Below are 24025 nucleotides of genomic sequence, written 5' to 3' on the forward strand. Positions count from 1 at the left end.
GTCGTGATGCGTCTACTTTGTATCGTCGCACCATTTTATTGTGAAAGTTATTTCCCTTATATATCCTGCGTCGCACTTCGCGAGTGTGTAAGTCATGTGTTATAATTTTGTGAAGTGGTTGATGTACGAGCGTATACGGTGTTTGCAGTTAGTAATAAATTAAAAGAATCAGTAAACAGGAATAGGGCGTAGCATCTCTTATTTCCCGACCCCAGCACGAATCTCTGTATGTGGAAAGTTATTGAGACACGTTGCCAAGAGAGAACCATATAGAAAAAGGGTTGAGTGTTCTTCCCTCTTTTTGGCGATTGATGGCGTAGCGGGGGACGTCTCACTGTCACTGCAATGCAACGAAAGGCAGGGCCCTTCCATCGCCGCATAATCCTGAACGTCACACAGAAGTGCTTATTTATTTCCTGAAACTTTTTGCGTGTTTTACTTACTTTATAATAAAACAGCGGAATGGCTTATAAACACCAATTCCACTGTATTTCAACCGATGACAATGCGCCTTTCCTTATAGGTGCAGAGCCAATTGGCGAAGCTGAGAAAGAAAAAACAAAACACGCTCTACACTCCTTCGGACTATTTCGCGCATGAATACATGTGCCGAAACTCCACGCGCGTTATCTCTGCCGTCATTGCGCCGCCGAACACCGTTGCGCCCCGCAGGGACTTGCTCGGTAGTTGCGTGAATGCGCCTAGTGTACGCGCTTCGTTGAAGGGAGCGGTGATAGCTGCAGTTGCAAGATGGAAAGTTGTTGCAGTAGTACTGGGGTTGACCCTCGTTATCACGTTCTCTGTGGCGATTCAGCTGGAGAAGAAGTTGCGGCAATGTCCGTGTGGGAAGCGTTCTCGTCGCGTCGAGATGTCACACCCAGATACGCCCTGCCTCGTGAAATCGGGCACTACTCTGTACTTTAAGACGGTGATGACTTTAAGTTCGTGGACGGAGACGGTGCAAAGAGGTACCTGCGAAGGCGGATTCCGTTTTGTCCCATATGGAACCTGAACGACGGATACGCGAAAGCATTGCACGCCAATCGGATTAGCCTGACACCGGCAGAATGTCTACTCCGCTGGATTATTCGCAACAAAGAGAAGGTGGTGGCGCTTTCGACCAGTGAAAGACAGTCAGAACGGTAGGTGCGCTCTCCTACAGTGTACTTACGACTACTAAATCAAGCATTGCATACGAAATACTTTGCTTACCTCAGACACTTCGCACGTTTCTTTTTATCTTTATCTATCTGTCTATCTATCTCGCACCTTGCGGTAGACCAGAATGAGTATGGGAAAGTAAAAGGGTTCGGTGATTATGACTGTCTGGTCGTAACATGAACAATGTGTAAATCCCGTCACGTACGACGTCACACCATCTCCTCCAGACACGTATGGTGCATACCAGTCACCCTGTATTCGGAATGTTCATAGACTGTCGCGCCGCCTAGCGATATTTAGGAGTGTCCGCTCGAAGATGATCAGTAGCAAACCTTCCTTTGTTCGGCTGTGCTAGCCTCAGTGTGAACGCGTTTGCAGGAAACGAACACAAACCACGTTCTATTTTTCCTGCGTCAGTAAATAAGCTGGACAGTCCGTGACGTGATAAAGTGATAAATTCAATTCGTTCTTGCGAGACGGCAAGCTTTCGTGAAAACCCGAGGCAACTCGCACGTTCGATCATACAGCCTGCAGAGTGCACATATCAGCTTCTCAAGATTTTTTGGAGCCATTTTGGATAGTTAAATATTATCGTCTGATCTTCGCAGCCGAAAATTACCTTCTTTTACTTGTGTATTACATTCGCCAGTGATATTGTAGTGCATAAATCACATAAGATTTATATTTCTCGGAATGTAGCGCAGGCTCGCGCTTTGCTCTTCCTAACCTTGGCTAATGCTGCACCACCGGATTTTTAGGTTCGTTGATAGATGGCAGCACACTTCAAGCGATTCGCTTCTTGCCGGGTGTCAGAGCGAATTGTTCTCCGCGCCCAGATGAGTGATGCCGTGTTGTGTGTGGTGAGTGGTGCGTTGTTAGTTTTACCGAAGTCTTCGGCAGAGAGAATTCATCAGAAAACTTTCAGCAGTGGGACTCTTCAATTTTCCACTTCTGGCTACCCGCGGGCTGCCAGAGCAAGCCAGAGCGCGCTCGTTTTCCTCTAGCTGCTCCGTCCCCCCCCCCTCCCCCCCCGCGGTACACTTCCGGTTGGCGTTCGTTTTTTGGGGGTTGGACGTTCTGGCGACTCGCGGGGAGCCCGAAGGTCGCCAGACGCCTTCAGGAAAATTTAGTCGTGGAAGGTTTTGGGCAGGTTTCGGGCTAGCAGACGCCGAAAAGGTACGATGCGCGTTCGGTGCCATCTTTGTGAGGACTCGATGGATTGTAATGTGGGCGCTTGAGAACTGCGCCTTCGCTTGTCATTACGCGTGGCGCTATCTTCTAAAGCCTGTTCCGCCTTGCGAAATAAGGCGATTACGAATGGCGACGAGTGTTTAAAGCTACTGTTCATCGCATTTGTTATGGTTCCGGGAAGCTTCCTCCTGTGAACAACGCGGTGAACTGTTGCCTGTTGACTGCGTCGTGCACATGCCTTAAAAGTTATGCAGTACACGTTCTACGCACGCATGGAGACAGCTTTGGAGTTTTTTTTTTTCGTAGTAGTCATTTCCGAAGCTGTGACTGCTTTCTGCGCACTTAGCGAAGACTATTGGGATCGAACTAGCTCGCTCCGTCGTATGTTTGCGTACGTGAACCTCCTAGAACCTCTTTCCTGACTACACGGTTGATCTTCCATGGTGATAGAAGGCCCTAGATCGCGATTGTTGGTGATGCTCGCTGGTCGCGAATGGTGTGCGAACCCATTTCCATCCATGAGCCTGCATATGTGGTATGATGTTATACGATACGGCGCGAGAAAAAAACGACTGGTTACGCACTATGACTACGACGAGGGATGAACGGGTGCCGTTTTAAAGAGCTTCGCCCCTAAAAAAAAAGGGGGGGGGGCAGCGCATCGCCTGCTACAACTGTATTTAGTTTCGCTGTCGTGCCTAATACTGAGACAGGATCTCTGCGCCCCGACTTCTAGAACGTGCGAATCATTCCGTCAATTGAAAGGGCCAACGTCGCACACGCACTCGCTGACAAGTTCATCGCACACGCACGCGCGAAGTGCATGGCGGGCGACGCGTCGCTGATTCTCTAATTCTGAGACACAATCTTTTACTTGCACAGCAGCTCTCACAACACAAGAACGATCCCCGACTTCTGCGACGCGCGTTTTACCTTCATTTCGTAATTAAAACAGCCAACGTAGCTAGCGCACTCGCAAGATGCACCGCGGACGACACCACACTCACACGGAGAAGCCACAACTACAGGGGTGAATTTCTCTGCCAAATTTGGCGGCAGTCTGGAAACAACCACCCCAAGGTCTGGGAACTGGGGTATGAGAATCCAAACATAATTTTGCCAGAACTTGTTCGCGAGTGCGTGTGTGACGTAATTAACGAAGTGAACCACGTGTTGCAGAAGTTGGGGCACGTTTTCTTGTTGTATGCGCAGCTGTGCAATTAAGATATCGCGTCTCAGTATTAGGGACGACGAGGAAACTGAATAGAGTCGCAGCAGGCGGGGCGCTACCCTTGTTATTATTTTTTTTCACAGTTGATTATGGTGCGTCGACTCTACCATGGGCCACCACAGGGACGCTACGCTTCCCTTAGCCGTGTCAGCCCAAGACATATCGTTCGGACTCGTATAAATATGTCATGTGCGATGAATCTTCACCTCTTCCCCCTGACGGGGAACCGTGTAACTGTGTGTGTACGCCCTCGTACGTGCCGTCGCTGCCGAGGCGCGACACCAACGTCGACGCTCAATTTGCGCGTTTTATGAAGAATCTGATGCTTTCGTTCTAAAATATTACGGGTGGTATGATTTGTCTCCACCAGAAGATGGAAACGTGGTCATCACCTATCTCGTTACAACTTACCCTTAGATTTGGAAGAACTGAGCACATTCGTAAAATTTGTACAACGACAAGTTATGCAGGTAAACAACACAAATAAAGTAAATGAACATGTTACGAGCGAACGTCAGCAAAACAAGCGTACGTGAGGCATTATTGACGCAGCTTTCGCCGTGTGTTAGAAAAGCGTAACACTCGGTGAAATTTAACATGGACCTTAAAAGATTTATTTCGTATACTCGATGTTTCGTGCTTCGTAATATTCCTTGCTATCAATAATCGAATAGTTCAAGTTATGTGAACGGTCGACAAATAGCATTCTTTTCCTGTTTTACTTTGTTCGAAAATTTTATGGTGATTCGATCCCTGTAGATAAGGACAATCCCGGCGCATAAGTGACCCTAAATCGCACCGAAACTTACAGTTGCTATTCAAGCAACTGTTGCTTTTCAAGCAACCTGTTTAAAGTATATGTTATTGCATGGAACATTTTTGTAAGGATATGGCATGTGGGAAATGCGTATTACCACAATTTCCTAAAGTGATGGAACAAATTTGCATTTGTAGTTGCTCGGCGTATTTTGTTACAGTAAGTTAATTTGCACAGCGATAGTGCTGATCTTTGTATCTTTAATTTAACGTACTGTGGGTACATTTAAGGCACTTTTCTATATTACGTATTTATTGCATAAACATGGAATAAAATGTGTTATTCTGGCACTGGTCTTCTTTCGAATGTTTGAATTGAAACAAGCTTGGCACATGGCAATCTTTGTTGCTGTATGCTAGGTCTAAAACGAAATAAGTTGAACGATATTGCGGTGGCACGGTCATGTTCTCTTCTAGCTTTTCTATGTTCTGAAAAAGTAGTAGTCGAGGCTAACAAGTTATCTAATAGAACATGTGTGTGTGTGGATGTGAACCACCGGCGACCGTGCCTAAAAAACCCGCCTTGTTGAGCCGAAAGGTCACTGCAGTTAAGTATTTCAGGTGTCTGGAAATGAAATTTACTTTATTCATTACTCATATTTCTTGCATGCATGGTGTTATTATTCCCTTGCCCGTGCGATTCAGGTTGTTCTCATTCTTTCCTTTCATGTTATGCGTTTTTGCGCACGCACAGCTACCAAATCAGCGTACTTGAACTCTAGCACCAGAACATAACAGCATTGATGGTGTTTCAAAGATCTGTTTTTGCGTCTTCTTGCTACCCCAGGCAGTAACACAACTCTTGGCGATAAGTGAGCCCCATTCCACACCTCAATAATGAAGCTGAGCATACTTCAATTGCCCTGCGTGCAAATACAGCTCAAAAACTACCGCGCGTAGCGGACGCCCCTCGCTTTCCCCGCACCGCAAAACGTCCACTGGAACATGGCCTCCGAGATTGCGGGTGCGCGGCGTGGTTCTCTGCGGCCGTCCCAATCACCGCGCTCCCCAGCAAAACCAGCGATCATCGCCTCACGTGCCCGGCTACCGCAAGGGAGCGTGCTTATTGTGGATTCCTAGGGGGACAAACAGGGGGACCTTTTGACAGGTGGTAGAGGCAGACACGATTCTGAAGTGGCACTAATATCTAAGACACGTAGAGTCCAGGACACAAATTGACGTAGCCACGAGGGCTGAGTCAGTTCCGACGTCGAATATATGAACATTCAGAGTGGCAGGAACAGGCTAAAGTGGGGAGAGATAGAAGAACAGCTAAGGGAAGAGAAGCTAATATATGGGTTTTGTAGAAACACATTTTAGGGCATGTAACAACCACCTATCAATCTGGAATACGCATGGGAATATTTTAATAGAACAGAAGGCAGCAGAGAGGGGGGTGGTATTGAGGCATTCATTCAAAAAAGTACAGACTGGCAAAGGGTCAAGCAGGAGTGCAGGGAACATTTATGACTAAAAGGGAAAGTGGCAGGGCAGATGACGCTTCTGCGATTTCTATACTTCTGGACAGGGACAAAAGCCAGAGATTAAAAAAAAAATGTGAAATCCCACGTACAGTGGGAATCGATGATATGTGAAGCATAATTGAGAACGGTGATGTGTCACTTTGAAATCAGCACAAAGATACGAGGTGGAGGTGAATGATGCCGTTCATGACTCCGGTGTCATTATTGCCATCTTTGGATGCGTCATTTACCTCCGTCACCTATGAACGTCGGGTGATACCAAATATAGTATATGGGGAGCTAGTCAAACGCCCGCGAGGACACTTTCAGCGTGGTATGTTGTCATGTTCTCACAAGACACGCGTGTCCGCGTTATCATGTTTGTACCTGTCATACATTTCGTCATCATTTGACGTCACGGAAGTCACGTAACACCAAATTTGGTATATGTGCAGCTAGCATCATGAGCGTGGCTTGTAGTCATGTTTTTATGTGACATACGTGTCGTGATTGTCATGTTTGGATGTGTCATTTACCTATGTCATCCGTTCACATCGCGTAATACTGAGTGTGGTACATGTAAAGCTAGCGAAATGGCTGCGAGCACATCATGAGCCTAGCATGTAGTCATTCTGTTACATGTCACGCATTTCATGTTTATCATGTTTGCACCAATATCATACCTTCGGCATCCATTGAAGTGTCGTAATACCAAACTTAGTATAAGTGAAGCTAGCGAAACGACCGCCAGCACATCATGAGCGTGGCATGTAGTCATGTTCTTACATGACACCGCATTTTATGATGATGATGTTTTGACCAGTCGTGTAGCTTCGTCATTCATTCACGTCCCGTAATACCAGATTTGGTGTATGTGACGGTAGCGAAACGGCCGCGAGCGCATAATGAGCGTGGCATATAGCCATGGCGTTACATGACACGCATGTCATGAATTTTATGTTAGGGTCTGTAGCTTGTGTTCGCCATGCAATCCTGTCATACCAAACCAGTTTTGCAGCATGCCATGTGAACGAAACCACTGCAAGATCTGCAGGACCATAAATTGTAAATCACGATACTCATGACATACTTAGGTTTTTCACGTTATGAACAGTTAAATGTGTTCCTCATACACTCATGTTATGCCATACCAAGTTTGGTATCAATACCATTATCGAGATGGCCAGCAGAGCAAAAAGTTGTAGATAGATAGATAGATAGATAGATAGATAGATAGATAGATAGATAGATAGATAGATAGATAGATAGATAGATAGATAGATAGATAGATAGATAGATAGATAGATAGATAGATAGATAGATAGATAGATAGATAGACAGGTAGGTGGGTGGGTGAGTGGGTGGGTGGGTGGGTAGGTAGGTAGGTAGGTAGGTAGGTAGGTAGGTAGGTAGGTAGGTAGGTAGGTAGGTAGGTAGGTAGGTAGGTAGTGTTTAAAGTTGCCGAAGTTTGCTAAGAAATGCTTCGCATTTCTAGATAGATAGATACGTCGATAGATACATAGATAGATACGTCTGTGTGACCGTCCATGCGTCCATCCGCCCGTCCGTGCGTGTGTCTGTTCGTGCGTCCTTCCCTGCGTTCGTCCATGCATCCGCCCCTGCGTCCGTTCATGCGTCCTTCCATGCATCTGTCTGTGTGTTCGTTCGTCCATCTATCCAACACCCCAAGTACCACCATCTCGCATCTTTTCATCATATATTCCCCATATAGAAGCACCATCATCCAGCGGGCATTCCTAGGACTAAACGAGAGGTGGCACACGCACACTTTTTTACGGCTTGCGCTTCGGGTCTACTTCCCACCATTAACCACCTCGAGTTCATGGTATATACTAGTTCACTGTATTCACGGCACTGCGGCCCAACGCTCGCTAAACCTTTCTAAAACTAAGGAGGTTACACCCAGCGAGTATAACGTCGCAACGCTTTCTTGTCAGATAGTGCTCAATGTACATGCCGACGGCTGCTAATGGGGAATGAGAGACAGGAGCATTCGGTTTTTAGTTAACGTGCATGCCGCGAACTTTTTATTGTTCAACAAAGTACAGGAGAAATCTGCCACCGGCACCACCTTGCAGGTCAAAATGTAACACTGGTTACACAGTACGAGTACGAGGGACGAACGGGTGCTGCTTTAAGGAGCTTCGCCCCTAAAATTGGTAGATCCTACGTACAGTCGGAATCGATGATATATGAAGCACAAATGAGAAATGTTGATATGTTACTGTAAAATCAGTACAACGTTACGAAGTGGAGGTAAATGAAGGCGTACATGGCTTCCGTGTCATGATTATCATGTTTGGCTGTGTCGTTTACCTTCGTCATCTATTCACGTCACGTGATACCAAGTTTACTATGTATGAAGCTAGCGAAACAGCCGCGAGCACGCTATAAACGTGGTATGTTGTCATGTTCTTATGGGACACGCGCGTTAGGTTTATCATGTTTGCGCCACTCATATATTTTGTCATTCATTGACGTCACGTAACACCAAATTTGGTGTATGTAGAGCTAGCCAAACGGCCTTGAGCGCATCATGAAGGGCCCGACATACTCCAACGTAGCGTAGACGCGCGCGCACGCTGGGCACAGCGACGCTACGTTAGGAAAACGTGAGCACTTTATGGTCTGACGCTAGGCGCGACAAGCGTCCGTCGGCGCGACCCGACGGCAACCGGCGCGAAATGCGACATGCTGCACTTCACGCCAATGCGTTACCCAGACAACACTGCGTCTCCCTCTTTTCGTGACGGAGGGACGCAGGATATCCTGAAACGCGCATGGGTCAAAGGAACGTAGCGCACGTGCTTCTGCGAGTATATGGCAGAACCGGCGCCTGGTGTGGCAACGCCGGCGTGACGCGACGAAATTTGCGCCGGTGAGCACGCGCACCGCGTCATGTCGAAATATATGGATGGATGGTAAAACTTTATTTCGTCAGAAAGCAAATGCGGATGATTCCGTGTTAGATGGCCATCAACCCAAGGTTGGTGGCGACCTGTGTGGCCCACTCCACGACCCTTAACCTGACGACTGGGTCTGAGCTGGTCAACACGGCCTCCCAGTGCTCAAGAGAGGGATCACTATCCACCGGCGGCGGCACTATGCTACATTCCAAAAGTATGTGATCATATGTTGCCACAGCCTGACACCATTTGCAATGCGGTTTAACCTTTTCCGGGTACATTTTGTTCAACACATAAGAGTTGGGAAAAGATTGCGTTTTCAATTTTCTCCAGACGCATTCCTGCGCTTTAGTCAACCGCTTGTGCGGGGGCGGATAAAACCTCCGCTCCAGTTTATAATGATTCGTTATGTCATGAAAGGACATCAGCCCATCTCTCGCGGACCTCCCCGGAACTGGCGGCTCACCTACCCGGCTGACGAAACCTCGAGCATTCAGCTGAGCCACCTCGTTCCCAGGGTTCCCAGAGTGTGCTAGTACCCAGACAATTTCTATTTCTCTAATTTCTCGGCCCATGGCCCGATGCAGAAACGGTGCGGTGGTCGCCGATATTCTGCCCCTCGCCAGATTTCGGATGGCTGTCTTTGAATAACTGAGAATCAGATCCGACTGCGAAATAGCTATAGCTAGCGCTATTGCCGCTTCTTCTGCAGTTTCTGAGGAGCGGGTTTTGACCGATCCAGAGGCAACCAAGCGTCCCCGCCTTTCCACCACCACAATCACAAAAGCGTCTTTGTCCTTATATTCCGCAACATCTGTATAGACTGCCGCTTTGTACTCGCCGTACTCAACGTATTCCGCAACATCTGTATAGACTGCCGCTTTGTACTCGCCGTACTCAACGTGTAAAGCTCTGCTCTTGCCTGCCAGCGCTGCGTAAGGTGAATGGGATGCATATTTTGGGCGAATGCTTTATATACAGGGACGTATGTAACTCTCACCGCACCAGAATTTTAGTGTCCCCAGTGGGAGCCTCTGATCCAATGCCAATTCTTTCCAATATTATCCTGCCCGATTTGGTTGTCGAAAGTCTAGCGTGCTGTATCACCAGATGCGCCTCCCATAATTCATCCAGGGTGTTGTGTACCCCTAGTTTAAACAACCTTTCTGTAAGCGCTTTGTTAGGCAACCCAAGCGCTGCTTTGTAAGCTTGCCGGATCGTAGCCTCGACCTTGCCTTTTTCTGCAGCATCCAACTTCATATAAGGTGTTGCGTAAGTAATCCTGCTGAGCACAAACGCCTGTACCAGCTTACAGAGTTATTTTTCTTTAACCCCACTCTTGCGGTTAGTAATTCTTCTGATAAGCCTGACAGTAGCATTGACCGTGGTCTTAAGTTTTTCAAGGGCCACCCTATTCTTCCTGTTAGTTGGCAGATATATGCCAAGAATTCTAATAGTTTGAGCTTCAGCTATCGGCCTAAACCTTACCTCTGCCTCTAATGGCGGTAGCGGAATATAGTGTCTTGCATGTAGGCCTCTGGGTTTGTCCCTAACCACAAAGAGCTCGGACTTGGGCTGAGAGCATGAAGGTCTCGCCTCCCCTGTCAACTCTTCGACAATATTATCTGCCTGTTGTAGTGTTTCTTCCAGATGCGCGTCACTACCCCTGGTTACCCATTGAGTAATATCATCTGCATAAAATGTGTGTTTGAGTCCCGGTATCTCATCCAGCCTCGGCGGTATTTTAATTAAGGCTAGGTTAAACAGAAACGGCGACAAAACTGAACCCTGAGACGTCCTTTTGCCACACAACGCGAATGAGTCCGATTTGATATCTCCTATTGAAATGTCTGTGGTTCGGCCCTCCAAGAATGATCTGATGTAGCGTAATGTCCTGACCCCTGGGCCAATTTCCGATAGGTCATTCAATAATGCCTCATGGAAAACATTGTCGAAAGCTTTATTCAGGTCAAGCCCCAATACAGCTTTGGTGCCCGTGCCATGCCCGGGATCGACTACATCATGTTTCAACTGTATCATGACATCCTGTGTGGACAAATTGGCCCTGAAACCTATCATAGTAGGGGGTAAATTGGCCTTGTCCTCTGCATAATTCTGAAGTCTGTTGAGAACCACGTGCTCCATCAATTTGCCCACGCGTGATATCAGCAATATAGGGCGCAGGTTTTCCAAGCAGAGTTTCTTGCCAGGCTTAGGAATAAATATGAACCTAGCATGCTTCCATTGTGCTGGGATCTCCCCTGCCACCCAATATTCATTTATCAAGTCAGTGATCGCCCCGACCGATTTGAAATCTAGGTTTCTCAGCACTTTATTTGTAACCCCATCCGGACCTGTGGCAGACGTAGTACGCAGCTGCCCCATGGCAAACTCCACCTCCGCAATAGTGAACTCTTCATCTAGTTCCCAGTTTTCCACCCCCAAGTAGTGTGGTAAGCAACCGTCTACTCCATCAGTTATGTACTGATTCCGGAGTTCCTGTATAAACTCTTCGATTGTGCCTTCTTATTGATGCATTAACCGAGTCATTTGTTTCCGTTGCGCCGATTTTGTTGCTGCCGGATCCAAAAAATGCCTTAACAGCTGCCATGTCTTTTTGCATCCAAACTGTTCATTCATGCGATCACAAATCTGGCCCCAATGCTTGGCTTGCAACTGTTGTGATCGGCCCCCATGTCTGGGCGCCGCTTGGACGCGTGGAATGGTTCCGGCTTCGCAGCGCGTCCTGAGACGTCCAGAATCGGCAACAACACAGCAGTAGTACTGCGAATTCCTTAGAGTCGTCGGCTCGTCTTGCCAAAAGCCCTTTGGGCACGCACGACCGACGGATTACCGAGGGGGGGCTGTTCGCTGTCTGGGCTGCCTAGAAGGAGTGGTCATTGCTTGGGTCGTCAACATTCAGCGGACAATGAGCCGAGCGCTTTGTATCCATCTTCGGGGACATTCCTCACGTTCCATGGCGCCTTTCCCGAGCGATGTCTCCTCGAAGAGTCATCTCGGCGCGTACGACTCCCCGTTCTCGCACTGTGCCAGTGGTGTCGTGTATTGTGTGTGTTACACCCTCGCCGGGCAGAGAACTGGGCGGGCCTCTCCTCCCTTCCTGGGTTGGAAAGGAGGCGGTGTGACTTTCTCCCTTCGGGGGCATAAAAACGCGAGCGCAAGACGCTCGGAGAGAGAGCTTCCTTCCATCATCTAGTATGATGCTTACTCCATGTAACACGCTACCTTCAACATCATGTAATATAGTGTAAATAAATCGTTCAAGTTATCAGCTACGGCTCCTCGGCCCGTCTTCGCCCTGACCCTTGGATGGCTCCGGGCCCGACAAATTCCCCCAGTCACGACAGTGGATGGCAGCGGTGGGATGATCTGCGCAGGAATTCGACTCCGGCTTGGTGAGTGCACGACCTTTTCTCCTTGAGAGTTGCCAGGCTTAAATTAGTTCTTCCTGGTAACAAGAGTGTTGGAAGCCTGTTCACGGGAACCTTGCTTCAACGCTTTCCCTTGAGAAACTTGTCGGCAGAAAAGTAGCGGCCATGGCTTGGAGAAAGTTGCACAGATCGGACCTAGACGTGATATGCGGGGAATTCGGGATTGATTGCGGGAAACATCTTAAAAAGGCGGAAGTCATCAGGGCTATGGAGGCAAGCAGAGATGACGAGGAGATCGTGGAGTTGTGGGAGGATATAAAAAAAAAAAGGGAAGATCAGGAGCGCGAGCGCGAGCGCCAAAGGGAAGAGCGCCATAAAGAAGAGCAGGAACGCGAGCGCGAGCGCAAGCACGAACTGGAGAAAAAGCGCCTAGACTTAGAAATAGCTCGGGCAACTACCTCAGGAGGCGCAACACTCAATGCTCCAGTAAGTAAGGCACCAAAAATAAAAGACCTCCTGAATCCTTTTAAGATGGGAGAGGATATCGGGTTATTTTTGGTCAATTTTGAGAGAAGTTGCGAAGGCAAGTTTGAGCGTGAGTTATGGGCACAAATGCTCTTGACCGTGCTTCCATGCGAGGCAGCGGATGTACTGGCTCGTTTGCCGCGAGAGGAGGCGAATGACTACGATATTGTAAAGCGTGCGCTACTAAAGAGGTATCGGCTGTCTGCTGAAGCTTTCCGACGACGTTTCAGAAATAGTAGCAAACGTAGCAGTGAATCATTTGCCGATTTTGCATACAGTCTGAGGTGCAATCTCACTGAGTGGCTTAAGGGCGAGGGAGCTTTTGGAGACCATGACAAGGTAGTCGAGTTGATTTGCACGGAGCAATTCCTGAACGTTCTAAGTGACGAAGCACGCTTATGGGTATTAGATCAGCCCGGGGAAAAGAATTTGGAGCGTACCGCAGAACTGGCTGAAGAGTACACCATGAGGCGTGAGGAAATAAGAGAGCGCAACAAACCCACAAAGAAACCGTACCGTGAGAATTTTAAGCAGTCTGAGCGCAACAGTTATGCCCCTATTGCACCAGGAGGGACGAATGAAAAAGACACGCACGGGGAATCGACCATGAGTGGACGCGCTGGCAAAGAGAAAGAACAGGATAAGAATCGCGACAGAGCATTTGAGGCAAAGAAACCCATTGTGTGCTATCGATGTAATGAACCGGGGCACTTAGCAGTGGGTTGCCGTAAGGAAAAACTCGTTTTCTCCCTTTTTAACCATACTGATGAGAACATGAGGTTACTTGAACCGTACTTAAGAGAGATGACTGTCAATGGGCAAAATTGCCGGGTTCTACGCGATTCCGCGGCCACTATGGATGTAATACACCCATCTTACGTGCCCGCGGATGGGTTCACCGGAGACTGCGCGTGGATCAGACAGGTAGCGCAGGAAGACAGTGTGTGTCTGCCAGTGGCCAAAGTCCTCATCAAGGGTCCCTTCGGAGAACTGGAAACAGAGGCTGCCGTGTCACAAAGTTTGCCGAAGCAGTACGGTTACCTTTTTTCTAACCACTCGGAGGACCTGTTAAGAAAGAAAGGTCTGAGCTTTGGAGAACACACTGTACATGCTCTAACGCGGTCTAAGGCAAAGGAGATCGCAAAGGAGCTCGGCAGTTCCCAAAATAGAGAGGCACAGGGCCCCGACGAAACAAGGGCAGACGCGAATCAGGAGAACGTCCCGAGCGATGGCGAAAGCAGCTTTAAGAGTTCCAGTGAGGCCAGCGAGGAAGTTAACCTTCTTTCCGTGCCACCTTGCATGGGCGGGTTCTTGGAGCTATCGAAAGTAAGCCCGGAGGTTATCGCTGCGGAACAGGCCGAGGATAAAACGCTGCAAAAGTTGAGCGATATGGTGGAGGAGGGGTTGGCGCGGAAGAACGTCTTTTTGCACCGCCGCGCCGGAATTTTGTACCGTCAGTACAAAGACTCGAAGGGGGTGCACTATGATCAATTAGTGGTTCCACAGAAATATCGAGCCAAAGTACTGGAGCTGTGTCACGGTGGCGGGTGGTCGGGCCATCTTGGCAAAAAGAAAACGAAGACTCGTCTACTTAGGGAGTTTTATTGGCCCAATTGTTTCAAGGATACCGAGAGGTATGTGCAATCCTGCGATGTGTGCCAAAGAATAGGCAAAGCACACGACCAGCAGAAAGCGCCCTTAAAGTTGGTGCCACTCATTAGTGAACCTTTCCGCCGCCTTGTCGTGGACGTTGTGGGCCCCCTGCCTGTGACAAAGTCAGGGTACCGCTACATCTTAACCTTGATATGTCCTGCCACAAAATTCCCGGAGGCGGTTCCCTTGAAGGAGCAGTCATCTGTAGAAATAGTGGATGCTTTGCTTTCAGTGTTTTCGAGAGTAGGCTTCCCGTCAGAGTTACAGAGCGACCAGGGCAGTGTGTTTACTAGCGCACTAACTACCACATTCTTGGAGAGGTGTGGCATTAGGATAATACACAGTTCCGTCAGACACCCTCAGAGCAATTCAGTAGAAGCATGGCACTCGGTTCTCAAAAGGGTCTTACGGGCATTGTGCTACGAGAATCGGAAAGATTGGGAAGCATGCTTGCCAGCCACCATGTTTGCCCTGAGGTCTGTGCCGCACGAGGCCACCGGCTTTAGTCCCGCTGAGCTAGTATATGGGAGATCTCTAAGGACCCCACTTCGCATGCTGCGAGAATCTTGGGAAGGGAGAGGTGAGGATCCCACTGTGATCGAGTATGTGTTGGGCTTACTCGGGCGACTTCAGACCTGCAGAGAACTCGTTGAGGCGAACATGACAATAGCGCAGCTTAAAGCAAAACGTCTGTACGATAAGAACGCACGTCAACGTTCGTTTTCAGAAGGAGATCAGGTGATGCTTTTAGCATCATCTAAAGCGAACAAGCTCGCGGTTCAGTGGGAGGGCCCTGCGAAGGTTATGCAGAAGTTGTCGGACACCAATTATGTGGTCAAACTACCGGGAAGGCGGAAAGAGGTAAAGATTTACCATTCAAACTTGATGAAACCTTACCACCAGCGGTCAGCAGTAGTTCAACTCGCGCTTAACGTTCCGGAAGAATTAGAGACAGATTTTCCTTTTCCCGGGCAGGCTTCTAATTCTCAGTCCCTCGACATCTTGCTAGACACGGTCACCAGTAACTCGAATTTGAATGCAGAACAGAAAAGAGAACTGGAGAACCTACTGCGCGAGTTTGAGGGAGCTTTCGTCGACAGGCCAGGAAGAACCGATTTAGTTGAGCACGACATTGAACTAACTTCTAGGGAACCCATTCTTTCACGGCCTTATCGCGTGTCACCCAGGCAAAGGGAAATTCTCGCACGCGAGATTCAAAGAATGTTGGAAATTGGTGTCATCGTCCCGTCGGAGAGTGAGTACACCTCCCCTCTAATACTGGTGGAAGCACCCGGGAAGGAACCGAGACCCTGCATCGATTATCGGAAACTGAATGCTGTCACGCGAGACCAGCTGTACCCTATTCCCAACGTAGAGGAGAGAGTGGAAACTGTCAGCAGGGCTCAGTACGTCTCCACGCTAGACCTCACACGCGGCTACTGGCAGGTGCCTATGACCGAACGAGCCAGTAAATACGCAGCGTTTATCTCCCCCTTGGGCACTTTCCGACCCCTGGTCATGAGTTTTGGGCTCAAAAACGCGCCCTTTTGCTTTTCACGGCTCATGGATCGTGTGCTGGCGGGAGCAGAGAACTACGCTGTTCCTTATCTAGATGACATTGCAGTGTTTTCGGACAGCTGGGAAAAACACCTGAGCCACTTGCGGGACGTCTTGACGCGCTTAAGGAACGCGGGCCTCACTGTTAAAGCAGAAAAGTGTCAATTGGGACAGGCGGAAGTAGAGTATCTAGGGCACATTGTTGGGCGAGGATGCCGGCGGCCCCACGAGGTAAAACTTGCCGCCATCGAGAACTATCCCCGACCTGTCACTAAAACTGATATCAGGGCCTTTCTAGGCCTCACTGGATATTACCAACACTATATCCCCAACTATTCACAGATCGCCAGTCCTCTGACCGACAGTTTAAGGAAGGGAGAGCCCGTTAAGGTCCAGTGGGACGAGTTAAGGGAAAGTTCGTTCCAGGCTTTGAAAGCAGCACTGACGTCTCAACCGATTTTACGAGCTCCGGATTATAACCGACCTTTTGTACTTCAGTGCGACGCTAGTGAAAGGGGTCTTGGGGCTGTTCTGAGTCAGCGAGATGAAAGTAGAGAGGAGCACCCCGTGCTTTTCATTAGTCGTAAGCTTTCAACACGTGAGGAGGCTTATAGCACCTCAGAGAAAGAGTGTGCATGCTTAGTATGGGCTATTCACAAGCTTCGGTGCTACTTGGCCGGCTCGCCCTTTCTTGTCGAGACAGATCACTGTCCCTTGTCATGGCTTCGGAATATGTCGCCTAAAAATGGCCGCCTACTGAGATGGAGTTTGGCACTGCAAGAACATAATTTTGAGATCCGCTACAAAAAGGGGCGGGATAATGGAAATGCCGATGCTCTCAGCCGAGGCTTCCTGTGATAAGGAGCAAGCGCATTCCGATTGAGTTACGACAGCCAGTGTTTTTATTTTGTTATGTCATTCCGTGTATCTTTTCGTTTTTCGTTTTGGATTTTTTTTTTTTAACCTTTACTGCATGGTGAACCTGTTACTTAGTCTGCCTGCCAAGGCCAGACGTTGAGAAAGGGATATAATTTGTTAGTTGAGTTTCCCGACCTTCTCACTTCTCACTCGCCATTTGCCTCAAAGCTATGCGACTTGCGGCTTGAGTGCAATTTATTTAAGGTAAATTCTTCAAAACTTTAGGAGCGTTGCCATATTGCTTTGTTTAGGGACGTTCCGAGCAACGTTCTAGTGTGGCTGCTTTTATGCCGACAACGGGCTAAGAGTTCAGTAGCCTGGCATATCTCGGGAGGGGTGGTGTACCGCCTTGTCGCTGCTTGGGTACTGTGCGGATTTGATCACTAATGTCAGTCCCAGCCTTCGACCTGCGGGGGCCCCTTCGACGGAGAAGCACTACTTACGGACCTGCTGACCCCACTTGAGCGAGAGAGAAAACCTGAGCCGCAGCCGTTCCAGAGCTGCTGCGCTGCCAGGCCTCTTCAAGGTGCAGCGTTGGGCTGCCCATCTACGAGTCCTTTTCCCGGCGGCGGACGAGCTGTTGTGATCGGCCCCCATGTCTGGGCGCCGCTTGGACGCGTGGAATGGTTCCGGCTTCGCAGCGCGTCCTGAGACGTCCAGAATCGGCAACAACACAGCAGTAGTACTGCGAATTCCTTAGAGTCGTCGGCTCGTCTTGCCAAAAGCCCTTTGGGCACGCACGACCGACGGATTACCGAGGGGGGGCTGTTCGCTGTCTGGGCTGCCTAGAAGGAGTGGTCATTGCTTGGGTCGTCAACATTCAGCGGACAATGAGCCGAGCGCTTTGTATCCATCTTCGGGGACATTCCTCACGTTCCATGGCGCCTTTCCCGAGCGATGTCTCCTCGAAGAGTCATCTCGGCGCGTACGACTCCCCGTTCTCGCACTGTGCCAGTGGTGTCGTGTATTGTGTGTGTTACACCCTCGCCGGGCAGAGAACTGGGCGGGCCTCTCCTCCCTTCCTGGGTTGGAAAGGAGGCGGTGTGACTTTCTCCCTTCGGGGGCATAAAAACGCGAGCGCAAGACGCTCGGAGAGAGAGCTTCCTTCCATCATCTAGTATGATGCTTACTCCATGTAACACGCTACCTTCAACATCATGTAATATAGTGTAAATAAATCGTTCAAGTTATCAGCTACGGCTCCTCGGCCCGTCTTCGCCCTGACCCTTGGATGGCTCCGGGCCCGACAAATTCCCCCAGTCACGACACAACTCAATTGTATAATTTTCGATTTTACGTTCTAACTTGGCAGTCCTTCTGCGAAGGACGCCATTATGTTTTTGCTTCTTCCACCTTTTCAAGATACTCGCGTGCGCTTTCCACATGTGTAATAGTTTAGAAACAGCGGTAAACTCCTCCTGCTCGACTGGCACTTCTACCGTGGTATTATTTACATCCTCCTTGAGCGCCTCTACCCAGGTAATTAATTTTCCCGTTCACACTGTCTGCTCTGTTTTCCCTAAATATGTTCCAATCTATATTTCTATGCCTTCCACTTTGTCTTTAGGCTTCGCAGCGCTAAATGTCGTAAAAAGATATAGTTATCACTTCCTAGTGCTTTTCCCGTGTTAATCCACTTTGCATTACTGATGCCTCTAAAAAAACGTAAGGTCTGGAGAAGTATCCATGCTTATGCTGTTGCCTATCCTCGTATTATCTTGTGGATTGTCTAACAGCGTCAATCGCAGATCCCGGGCAACTTGCCAAAGCCAATTGCCCTTTTGGCTGGCTCGACTATAACCCCACTCCGGGTGAGGCGCATTGAAATCTCTTACCACTGCAAGCGGAGTGCGAGCTGCTAACCGTTGAGCTTGAATCAGGAGTTGTGGCAAGCCCAATGCTTTATCTTTTGGAGAACTATACACATTATGTAAAAACAGACTCATCTCATACTTTCGTTTAGGCAAAATCTGTAGCAGGACCTAGTCTTCCCTGCTGCTATCTACGGAATGCTGAATGGCAGTGATGTTGCGATGGACTAGCGAGGCTGTGAAGACGCGTGATACACCCCTTGAGTTAATTCCTTACACAAGCTTCTGACGTCAATAACGGCCTTCACTTGGACTGGCGAGTGTGAGTGTGCTTTCCAAGCCCTTAAACGTGCTTTGACATCAGACCCCGTCCTCCATCACTTCGATGAGAGTGCACCCACTTTCCTGCACACAGATGCCGCCAGCGGCCACGGAATCGGTGCTGTCCTCTTCCAGCGTGACGACACTTCACGTGAGCGAGCAGTTGCGTATGCCAGCCACGCACTAACACCTGCGGAGCAGAACTACTCGATAACAGAGCAGGAATGATTTGCGGTCGTTTGAGCCATCTAGAAAATTCCAGCTTATCTGTATGGACCCCACTTCACTGTGATTACCGACCACCATGCTCTATGCTGGTTGTTCCGCTGAAGAATTTTTCTGGGTGCCTCAGCCGCAGGATACTCCGTTCGCAAGAGTACACTTTTGACGTTGTGTACAGGTCTGGCAAACAGCATCAGGATGCCGACGCTCTCTGTCGCTGCATTCTGCCACTTTCGTCTCCAATCACGCATCCTCGATGCCCCTCAGGTGATCAAGCGGCTTCCTCTGCACTCACGTTATCACCGCTGGCAGTTGCTGGGTCACTATCTTTAAACAGCAGTGCGCAGTTTGCCGCGTGCCAACGTGACGATCCATTATGTAACCGCATCATCGGATACTTGAATGACTCGCTTTCTCCACCTAATACCAGACTACGTCGTCAGCTACGGCAATTCAAGCTAGACAACAATGTCCTGCAGCGCTATACTTACAATCCGGATGGGCATCGGTGGGTGCCAGTACTTCCCCGTTCACTGCGAAAACAAGTTCTTGAAGCACTGCACGATGACCCATCAGCTGGACACTTATGATTTCAGAAGACCTACAACTGCGTTAGGAGCCGTTTCGTCTGGCCTGGTCTTTCTACCTTTGTGGCTAATTATGTCGCTTCTTGTGCACTTTGTCAACGCCGGAAACAGCCAACTTCTGCTCCTGCTGGATCAGTACAACCCATTCCATGTCCCGATACACCTTTTGTCGTTGTCGGAATATACCTCGTCAGACCACTTCCCGTAACGCCAGTGGGCCACCACTGGATCGTCACAGCCGTCGACCACCTCACAGTATACGCGGAGACCGCTCTTCTACGCACCAGCTCCACATCAGACGTGGCCACCTTCTTTTTAGAAGCCATTCTGTTGCGTCATGGCGCACCTCACACGTGGCTGAGTGACCGGGGCAAAACCTTCATGTCGACAATTCTTGTCGAATTTCTTAAAACTTGTGGCACAGTTCATAAGAACGCATCCGCTTACCACCCGCAGACAAATGGCCTGACATAGCGATACCACCGGACTCTAATCGACATGATATCCATGTACATCGGACCGCACCATGATAACTGGGACAAAATCTTGCCGTTCATAACATTTGCCTACAACACTGCTGTTCAACGAACCACCGAGTATTCACTTTTCTTCCTTGTCTATAGTCTTGCGCCGACATTCAATATTGATGCCCCTTTCTACAATGCAACGACAAAAACGTCCATGACTACGCCAGAACATTTCACCTCCAGGCTCGCTGAAACACGGCAACGTGCTCAACTCAACACGAAGGCCAGTCAACTAGACCACAAGCGACACTATGACATCTTTCGTCGAGACGTCACCTTCCGTCCTGGAGATGAAGTACTACTTTGGACGCCTGTTCGTACCCCCGGATTGTGTGAAAAGTTTCAGTCACGCTTTCTCGGACCATACCTTGTTAGTGAAAGAACATCTTCTGTCAATTACCTTGTCACTTACGTCGAGAGTTCCTCAGACCGTCGTTACCGTGCCTCCGAGATAGCCCACGCTTCACGTCTTAAACGCTTTGTTCGCTGTACCTTTCCCGCTTAAGTCTCGGCCGGGCCGGCCGCTCATGTGCGCGGGGAAAATAAGTGCGAGCATTATTACTCGTTCCATCTTTTCATTTGTACATAATCATCATCACCAATCCCGCTTAGGTTTTGGGGCATATATTCGAGACAATAAAGAGTCTTGAGGGTACTCGACACCATCTTACAATATATATATATATATATATATATATATATATATTATTTATTTATTTATTTATTTCTTGAAAGTCTCCCTGGATTGGGGTCGAGTTATAAGTCACCAGAAGAAGCGAAGGAGCAAACGAAATACGATGCTTTATTGCCAACGTTACGGCCGGGGACCGGCCGTCGTCAGGGCAAGTGTGATGTAAATATATATGTATATATATATATATATATATATATATATATATATATATATATATATATCACGGATTCAGGCGTGATAGCTCAGTAATACCACTGAGACACCGCAGCGTGATCGATGCTCTACCACTGAGCTATGACGCCGTGAGTCTTGATCGCTCTGTGGTAGAGCATCGAACTCTTTCTTCGAAGGTCGTAGGTTCGATTCCTGCACACGGGAAGGTATTTTTTCACCCACTTTTTTCTTCCTATTAACATCACATTGGTTCTGATAACATCCCCTATACATTCCTTGGCATTATTGTCTGTTGGATCTCTTTTTATGTATATATATATATATATATTGTTGCGTACATGCGCGAAGAAAAAGAAGCGTATACGGTGAACGCACTTGTCGCCCAGAGCGAGAGAAGAAGAAGAGAATCAGGAGGATCGTTAATCAGTCGGCCGCTTCTGAGCTGCCCCTCGCGACCTAATAAACGGCCCCTTTCAACGTCTACCAGTCTCTTTTAAACGTAACAGAGTGGTGGAGGAGCTGGGTATGCGCTTCAACTACGGAACGATCACTGCCACAGCTTCGACGAAGCCGTCGACTTGCCGGTCTCCCACCATCTGCCGTGAGTGACTTCGACATGCCCGAAGAAGCAGGCGTTTCCAGGACGGCACCATCTGGCCCGCTTCCATACTACCGAGTTCCACCGCCCTTCGGAGGAAAAGCCGAAGAAGATGTCGACGCCTGGCTCACCAAGTACAAACGTGTGGGCAAGTCCAACGGTTGGGATGCAGCCGCTATGCTAGCCAACGTAGTGTTCTCCCTGACCGACACCGCACTGGTATGGTACGAGAACCACGAGGACGCACTCACGACGTGGGATCTTTTTGTTGAAGAACTCAGGACGTGTTTCGGCGACTCGGTTGCTAGAAAGAAGCGGGCTGAGCAAACACTGTCGCAACGGGCACAGCTACCAGGTGAGACATGCACCACTTACATAGAAGAAGTGTTAAGGCTGTGCAAGGTGGTCTGTGCTACCATGTCGGAAGAGGACAAAGTTGGACATCTGCTGAAGGGGATCGCTGAGGACGTGTATAATTTTCTAATTGGAAAAGAAAGCCTCAGTTCTGTGTCCGACGTCATTCAGCATTGCCGAACATTTGAAACGCTCAAGATGCGTCGAATTGCGCCCAAGTTTGGTCGGCTGGCTAACGTTACAACTGTTGCCAGTGTGGACACGAATCCTGGCCTCGACCTTTTCTCTACCATTAGACAGATTGGTCGTGAGGAACTGTCCCACCGAGAAATGTCGTGTTCGACAGCTGACCATCGCGAGTTGTGTCTGCCACGTGAGGCTATGGATGTGCCTCCTTTGACCCAATGGCAACCGACGATGAGCGCGGCAACTGTGGAGTACAGCCCAGCCCCACAGTCAAGAATGACAACCAGATTTCCCGCGTCACGGTAAGACCGACGCTCTCAGCGCATGCCTCCTCGACACCCGACGTCTCGATACGACGCACCCAACCAGTACATTCGTCAAACAAGAGCAAATGATGACGCTCTATTCATCGACGAGCGACCGACGTTTCGACCTCGGCCGGTGTGCTATTCCTGCGGTGTGCCAGGTCACATATCGCGATTTTGCAACCGTCGGGTGACTCCTCGGTATCACCAACCATGCGATTTTTCACGATCCTTCGAACAGCCTCATGGTGTCCGGTGGCCGGCCCACATACCACCTGATGACAACTATTGGCCCAGCAACTTCCGCAACCACTCCCCGGCATCTGACAGGAGTTTAACGCCCCCACCGCGACCTCGTGCTCATCGTTCTCCTTCACCGCTGCGTCGCAAAGCGCCCTCTTCGCCACCGGAAAACTAGCCAGCGCGGCCAATGGGGGTGAGGTCGCTGAAAACGTGCTACTAAGAGAAATACCTCCTGTGTGTATGTTTAAAAACAAAGTGCGTGTTTTGGTGGATCATGTGCCTGTGATGGCGTTGGTGGACACAGGTGCAACAATTTCCGTGATGAGTGGTTCTTTTAAAGACGTGTTAGGGCGGAAAGTTGTTTTTCCTGGGATGAAACTTCGACGTTCTGTGGAGTGAGTGGAGAGCCATTGCGCCCTATTGGTGTGTGTAGTGCTGAGGCATTTTTGGGAGGCCTTATGATAACGATGGAGTTTGCGATTATTCCTCGGTCGACACATGATGTCATTCTCGGCATGGACTTCTTGCGAGAATGTGGTGCCACTGTAGACTGTCGCACGGGGAAAGTCTTTGTGAGTGGCCAGATGCCTTCAGAACTTCTGGAAACTCCAGCGAATGACCAAACTACGCTGTGTGTCTGTGGCGATACGTTCATACCTGCGTTGTCTACCGTACGTGTTCCTGTTGTTTGTCGCGGCGCTGATTCTGACAGCTTCGATGCGAGCGTAGAACCAATGCACATAAACTGCGTGAAGAAGAATGTGTTGGCTCCCCATTGTGTGGTGTCGATTGATGGCGGAAGAACTGGCCTATGGACTGTAAACTGTTCCTTTGAGCCCGTGACCCTACCCAATGGTTTGAAATTAGCTTCGCTCAGCAAAGAACACGCGACCTTATCAGTGGTCGAGCTCACAGACGTGCCGGAAGAACGTGATGGAACTGGTAGTCACAATTTAGACGGGGCGCTTATGGCAACGATAAATAAGTCGCTTAGCTCAACCGAGCGCCGAACTTTAATGAATGTGCTGTTGAAGCACGTTTCGGTATTTGACTTTGCGCAGAAGGGCAAAGTAATCCCTATCCCCGTGTCTCGAACGCTCCATACCATCAACACTGGCGCGGCAAGTCCAATTCGCCAAAAACCGTATCGTGTTTCCCCGTCAGAAAGA

The 24025-nt window shown here is 49.1% G+C and overlaps 1 long non-coding RNA gene across 1 annotated transcript in view; it reads left to right on the forward strand.

The window, feature by feature from the left end:
* The first annotated feature begins 738 nt into the window (after positions 1-738).
* The window catches only part of LOC142787005 (uncharacterized), a 128078-nt gene continuing 104791 nt past the window's right edge, over positions 739-24025 (forward strand). Inside the window, exon 1 of the long non-coding RNA XR_012889212.1 lies at positions 739-1142. This is a non-coding gene — a long non-coding RNA (uncharacterized LOC142787005). The remainder of the gene's footprint in view (positions 1143-24025) is intronic.

This window comes from Rhipicephalus microplus, unplaced genomic scaffold (genome assembly GCF_043290135.1).
Source record: "Rhipicephalus microplus isolate Deutch F79 unplaced genomic scaffold, USDA_Rmic scaffold_41, whole genome shotgun sequence".
NCBI lineage: Eukaryota > Metazoa > Arthropoda > Arachnida > Ixodida > Ixodidae > Rhipicephalus > Rhipicephalus microplus.